The 6,209-nt window shown below is 32.4% G+C and overlaps 1 pseudogene; it reads right to left on the bottom strand.

The window, feature by feature from the left end:
- Positions 1–5,359: 5,359 nt before the first annotated feature.
- Positions 5,360–5,991, bottom strand: LOC143649302 (COP9 signalosome complex subunit 8 pseudogene; annotated as a pseudogene).
- Between the last annotated feature and the right edge of the window lie 218 nt (positions 5,992–6,209).

The following is a 6,209-nucleotide window of genomic DNA, read 5'->3' on the forward strand; positions in this document are numbered from 1 at the left end:
TATGCAACCATCCTAAGTAAAGCTAGGTGATTTGACTTTAGATTTTGAAATAATTTGAGAACAGAAGAAATTGTAAACATAATATAGAGAGCCCCAGGTAATCTTAGACACTTCCTTTAATGATAACTTATCTTATGCAACTACAGTACAATATCAAATCTGTGAAATTGACATTGGTACAATAATAGACTGTACCAATGACTCCTTTTGTATCTACTTGATGATTTGATGTATGTATTTCAAACACAGAATTTGATCTTCCATCTGGGTATTTTATGGCCATGTAAAACACTCACAGAATAATTTTAAAGTTTTGGTATGCAAAAGAGAAAAAAAAACAATGACAAAAAAATCTGAAAAGATAAGCACCAAAATGGAAATAGTAATCTCTGTGTTGTGAAATTATAGGTTTGTTCTGTTTTTCTTCTTATACTTTTCTATATTTTCTTTATTTTTGATAATGTCTGTATATTACCATAAATACAATAAAGACTCTAGTAAGTCTCAGAAATATTAAACATTTTTAAAATTTCTAGAATAAATACCAACTTCATATTTAATTTTATAAACTGTGTCTAATCTTGTTTTAAAGTAGTCATTTTTTTTAGGCTTAGAGAATTCCAAGTTAAACTAAGAAAATATAAGCATCCTGTTTCAGTCCACCCGGAACTTTCGGACAGGTTAAAACAGATAAAAACCATTCCTTTAGAACAAGGTCCACCCTGCTTCCTTCAGAACCAGGAGCACATACTGAGAATGTAACCTGCTATCCTGAAGAATATTACCAAGCCAGGGAATGGGATGTTGTAGCAAAGGTAAGTCAAAATGCAACAAAGCTCTCCCACCATGCTTAAGTAAGTTTTGTCTCAATTCGACTTTCACTTGGTTGTTGAAAATCTCTCACTATTTTCCAGAGTTCTAATCAAATTGATAGAGAGTTTTTGCTTTGTTGTTTTTTGATGGAGATTTGGGCCCTAGAGATTCTCACTCTGCCGTTTTTACTGACCTCAATATGTGCTAATACTTAGAATGAAAAAAGAGTAACTCAAATGTTGATTTTGATGGAGTATAATTTTACATGTGATAGTTATGATATAATTTTCATGCAATGTTTGACTTTTAAAAACTATGATTTTGCACAAACATTTTGGATTTAATAATTTCCTAAGTACCTCAGAATCCTTTGATATTCACATCATCTTCTTTTGACATACATATCAGTCATCATTATTTTCAAGTTTAGCTTCTTAAATTATCTTATATAAAATACTTTGTGTATAGTGAGAATTAACAAAATTTCTCATAGGGTCAGGTTGCAAATAACTTAGGCTTTGCAGGATATACAATTTTTACTACAATACTCAACTCTGCCATTGTATTGCAAAAGCAGGTGCAAACAATATATAAATGAATGTGCATGGTTATGTTCTAATAAAATTTTATTTAGAAAAATAAGGTGGTCTTGTTTTGTCCTGTGGCCATAATTTATTGGCTCCTGATGTATTGCTTTTTCATTTGAGCAGTTCTCCAACATTAAAATAATTGCCTTCCTGAGCTTGTGCATTTTTACAATATTTTCCATTTCACATTTAAAAAAATTTGCATTGAAACTTATTTGGATAATTTACTCTTGGGTGGAATTTTGAGGTTTGAAGGACAATAACCACTGCATGTAATGGAATTTATGATCAGTCTGTAAATGTCTAGACATGAAAACAAAGTATTAATTTTTGAAACATTTGATTACAAATTTAATTAACACCTTTACAATTAAAATACAAATGCAAATTAATGCAATTTATCCTTTTGAACATATGAAAAACAGCTTTTAAATATGCAAAAATACATAAAATATAAAGCTAATTACAGTTAAATTTAAGGTGTAAACTTTAAGCATAAAAGAAAAACTTAAATTTAAGAATTTAAAAATACCAACACCAAATGCTCAATTAAGTTCTTAATTACCTATAAACTTACTTCATTTCCAAAGGTTGGAAACTTGATTAGATTATCCGCATGCAGATATGACTCAGGCAGTTGAGGGTATTAACCTTTGATTAGAGGGAGATGTGACTCCACCCATTCCAGCTGGGTCTTGATAGTTTATTGGAATCTTTTAAAAGAGAAAATATTTCAGAGAACCGTGAGAGCCCTTGCAGCTAGAGTCCTTTGGAGAGGAAGAAAGAATATGCCCCTGGGGGAGCTTCATGAAATAAGAATCCTGGTGCCAAAGCTAACAGGTGTTGCCATGTTAAACAAGAAGCCTGGTGCCAAAGCTAGCAGATGTTGCCATGTTCACCATGTGCCTTTCCAGTTGAGAGAGAAACCCTAACCATCATCAGCCCTATTGAACCAAAGTATCTTTCCCTGGATGCCTTACATTGGACAGCTCCATAACCTGGCCTTTTTGTACTTTTTCAGTCTTAGAACTGTAAACTAGCAACTTAATTAATTCCTCTTTTTAAAAAAATATTCTGTTTGCAGTATATCACATTCTGGCAGCTAGCAAACTAGAACAGCATATCATAAATATTTAGTGATAAAATCTGGATATTACTGAAACTATATCATGCTAAAAATTATATAAACACATAAATTACATGAATACATATAATTAGCTATGCCCAAAGGAGAATAATTAGAAGAAAATACATGTCAAGATTAAAAACAGTCATGTATGATTCCCATTTTATTCTTGGAATTTTGCTGTACTCTAATTTTTGTGTAATAAACAAATATTTACTCCCATGGTAGTGATTCACTTTTAAATATAATTCATGATGAAAAACGAAGTACTTCATTCCTGGTGGTAAATGATTTTGCCTTTTATCCAGAAATTAATTAATTTTTTTCTCTAAAAAGTATCTTCTCTATCATCCAGCCAAGTATTAAAGGATGTCAAAAGAATACCCAAAAATCACTGTCAAAATTATGTGACTTCTAAAAGAGATGATTTTTCTGATTTAAGTTTAATGTTGAAATATTAGTCCTTGGAAACATTCCAAGTAAGCACTTTAGAAATTGATCCCAGAGGCAGCTGAATGGGGCATTATCAGCAATCCTAATATAGGAGCAGGTGCCTTGACATTAGCAGGGGAAAGGCAAGGAATACCCTACTCTGTTTTTGTTCACATAAGTTCCTTGGAATACTTGTGAGACATAATCTCAGGGGAACTTTCTGTTAGACCAGGATCTGAACAAAATATTGGGTTTGATTTATTTTACTGCACCATAAAACAAAAATCTCTATACAAATATTTTAAAATAGCATCTCAAAATAAACAAAATTATGTAACAGAAAATTTCAATTCCTTAAATGCTCTACATATTGTAAATATGGGGAAATTTGAGGTTGATTCATTTTTAGACAAATAATACTTAAATTAATCACTTTAGGCACATGGTAAGTATTATTTTCAAAGTTAAGAAGTTTTGGACATGTCATTTGGGTCTTGCCTAAATATTCGTAGACACATCATTTAGGTCTTTCCTAAATAATGCCAGGATTTGTGGAAATGGAAATATAGAACTTGTGGGATCAGAATGTACTAGCCATCTACCTACAGTAAAAATATAATTTCTGGAAGAAATTTGATTTAAATAAACAAGTTAAAATACATCATATCTTCTGAAAATTAATATTAGTGTGTGGCCTATAACATTAATGCACCCAGTAAAGATGACTAAGGTTTAATTCCTTATCTGCCATTGATATGAAATAATAATGCATACAAAGAACAGAAAATAATGCCTTAAAACTATCATTATTTATTTATTTCATATTTATCAATTAAAACTTTTTTGAAAGTAATTGTAAATAAGAATATATTGTGATGAGCATGATCTCTAGATTCAAGGAATTTTTGTAAAATCACTTAATGTTTATATCTCTGGATAAGCTATTAAAATATTTTTTTACCCTAATTCTCATCTAAAAAATGAACAGAATAATAACTCTAATATTTTCATCTGGATACATGTGCTAATAAAAGGAACTATTTATGACAGTTCAGGTTCATTTTAGTTATTCAATATATAAGAGTTTTTATTATATAAAATATAAATTATGGTTTCTCCCTGGTTTACATTTGGCAGTCACAGTAATAATTTTTTTTAGGTACATGAGGACCAATATCATTATAAGTAGAGGAAATCAGGTTGACAAGATAATTGCTTTTCAGATACAAAAACTATCACATATTAGAACAATGGTTGTTACAAAAGGACAAAAGAAGGATGCTTGGCTTGTCCAAATAAAAACCTAAGTCCTCTTCATAAAACAATGTTGAATCATGTCAGATGATAAAATATATTCAACATGAGTGAAAACATGAATCATGTAATTATGACTATATAGACTGTTTCTATTTAATTAAAAATATTTTCTAAAAGTTAATGATAAACTAGTGTATCCACAGAAAGATGAACAGAACAGTGAAATTTCTACAAATTACTTTAGATGAAAGATTTGAAGAATTGAATTAAATATTTATTGAACAAATGCAGAGAAAATGAACACGGGTATTTAGCCTGGGGATACAATAAACAAGCTCAAATGTTCAGAGGGCTGTCACATGAAAAATGAAAGATTGGTTTGTTCAGTATTTCTCTAGAAGGCAGGACTTGAACTGAGTGATAAATGCAAGCAAGCAACAGGCTGCAAGGAGAATTGTACCAAGTGTATCACTTATCTTAAATAGATTCTCTTACAATATCATGCATGCTACACTTCTTTTTTCTGAAAAGAGATACTATAACTTAACATTTCTCATGAATGACTTAAGTAAGTTGTGCTTTCATGGCAAGTTCCCCACTGCAAGCAATGGATGCACTCACAGTATCAGCAAAAGTTTAAAGTTAAACTGTTTTTTAAAGGCAATGGTCTTTTGTTCCATGGTTATATTTTAGTATTCTCAGGAAGTGAGGTGAAAAAGAGAGCATATTTCCCAAAGAGGGTGAGTTTGAATCCCAACGATTGCGATATTGCCTTTTGAGGACAGTACTCAAATCCCAAATGAATTACACAACAATCAAACAATGGTACTGATGTGAGTGTGCTGGGAGGGGCTGGGGTGGTAGGGGTGCAAAGAAGAGGGCAGGGAAAACTCAGTTGACAATTTCTGCTCTGCATTAAACAGGCAAGAAATGTTTATGAGTCACTAGGAAAAATAACCTCCCCACATAATATTGACGGGTCTCATGCAAACTGATGAATATTACTACAGGAGAATTGTTTCAACAACTATTCAGCCAAATGTTTAAGACAACATATATATTATATTATACATGGATTTTATCACATACTCAATAAGGAATGCCAAGGTGCTTAATCTATTCAATAAATTGAAAATAAAAAATGTTACATTTCCCTATTTGTCAGTGTACACAACTCTGAAAGTGGATCTTGAACTCTGTATGACATATCAGTTTTAAGGAAAGCCACATAATCCGTCAATCTGGCTAACTGCTGTTTGCTGGTGATTGGTGGGACTAAGGCAAGCTCCAATAAGGGAATAAAGCTGTTAAAGGAGACCTCCATGGAACTGCAACTGGCTTTTTGGGCATAACCATTCTTGTGGTGGAGTCAGTTTGTCATCCTTGTTCTTTCACAGCATCTTCTACAGGAAACCCAACAAAGGCTGCAAAATCACCAGCTATTCACTTAAAAACCAGGGTGAAAACCCATCTTCTTGTTTCATCTTAGTGCTTTCATGATTGGCTGGACTGTCTCGGACCACTGGTGAGAGTTGCTGGTTGTATAAATCCCAGGGAAGTCTTTCTTCCAGATTTATTGTCCTACTGCAAAAATTCCCCCAAGTTCAGAATTGGCAGATTTTATAGCAGATGGTATTTTTTCCCAAAGATATCTTGCATTATTCATGTTATTATGGAGCAGATATAGAGCTGGAAACTGACCATACACTGGAGTGTAGCAATTCCTCCAGGGTCCTCGACCTTCTGATTCTCTCATTGATACAGAAACTTCTTGAAATTGAAGCTTTTCCCACTATCACCACCACTGGCATCTTCCCCAGCAGTCCCACTGCCATACCTTTCTGAAACACAGGCCCCAGACTCAATTTTTTGACACATTTTGCAATCTCACCTTTATTATAAATTTCTAGGAATATGAACATGATTTTTTATAATGGAAGATCATTCACTGTGCTGGTGTGAAGCTATTTTATAAACCAGGAATGGCAAGTCTT

Source organism: Tamandua tetradactyla, chromosome 11, assembly GCF_023851605.1.
Source record: "Tamandua tetradactyla isolate mTamTet1 chromosome 11, mTamTet1.pri, whole genome shotgun sequence".
NCBI classification, from domain to species: Eukaryota; Metazoa; Chordata; class Mammalia; order Pilosa; family Myrmecophagidae; genus Tamandua; species Tamandua tetradactyla.